This window comes from Colobus angolensis, unplaced genomic scaffold (genome assembly GCF_000951035.1).
Source record: "Colobus angolensis palliatus isolate OR3802 unplaced genomic scaffold, Cang.pa_1.0 Scaffold88, whole genome shotgun sequence".
In the NCBI taxonomy this organism is placed as follows: domain Eukaryota; kingdom Metazoa; phylum Chordata; class Mammalia; order Primates; family Cercopithecidae; genus Colobus; species Colobus angolensis.
Genome location: NW_012122709.1, coordinates 5102233 through 5103119, shown reverse-complemented (window position 1 = coordinate 5103119; position 887 = coordinate 5102233).

Genomic DNA, 887 nt, shown 5'->3' with positions numbered 1-887 from the left:
TATATATATATATATACACATATATACACACACACACACACACACAAATTAGCTGGGCATGGTGGCACATGCCTGTAGTCCCAGCTACTTAGGGGGCTAAGGTGGAAGGATAATTTGAGCCTGGGAGGTTGAGGCTACAGTGAACCATGTTTATGCCACTACACTCCAGCCTGGGCAACAAAGTGAGACCCTGTTTCAAAAAAAAAAAAGAAAAAAAAAGTTGAGTCAAAGACATCAATTGCTCTTGTAAATAAATCCAGATCATCATTTGATATCAGCAGAAGAATACCCCAAGACAGCTTCCCTAGAAAGTGGTTTCAGAAACTGAGTAGGCTCTTCTAAATAAAGGTGGAGGCCTTCTGTTTCTATTCATAGTCCCCTATTTTGACACCAGCCAGGACTCTGCCTTGTTCTAAGCTAAGTAGACTGTTGAACTTGGTTCCTCAGGGGGATCTCCTCCAAACCTCTGCTTTTAGAGGAAAATGTAGCCCTCAAACCACACCAAGGGAACCAGGAACACAAGTGGCTTGTGTCCTTTCCTATAACTGGGCAGGACACTGGCTGCTTTTTTTTTTTTTTTTTGAGACAGGATCTCACTCTGTCATCCAGGCTGAGTGCAGTGGTGCCATCATGGCTCAGTACAGCCTTGACCTCCTGGGTTCAAGTGATCCTCCTACCTCAGCCTCCTGAGATATTGGCACTACAGGCACATACCATCACACTTGCTAATTAAAACAAATTTTTCAGCTGAGTGTGGTGGCTCATGCCTGTAATCCCAGCACTTCACAAGGCCGAGGTGGGCGGATCACTTGAGGTCAGGAGTTCAAGACCAACCTGACCAACATGACAAAACCCTGTCTCTACTAAAAATACAAACATTAGCTGGC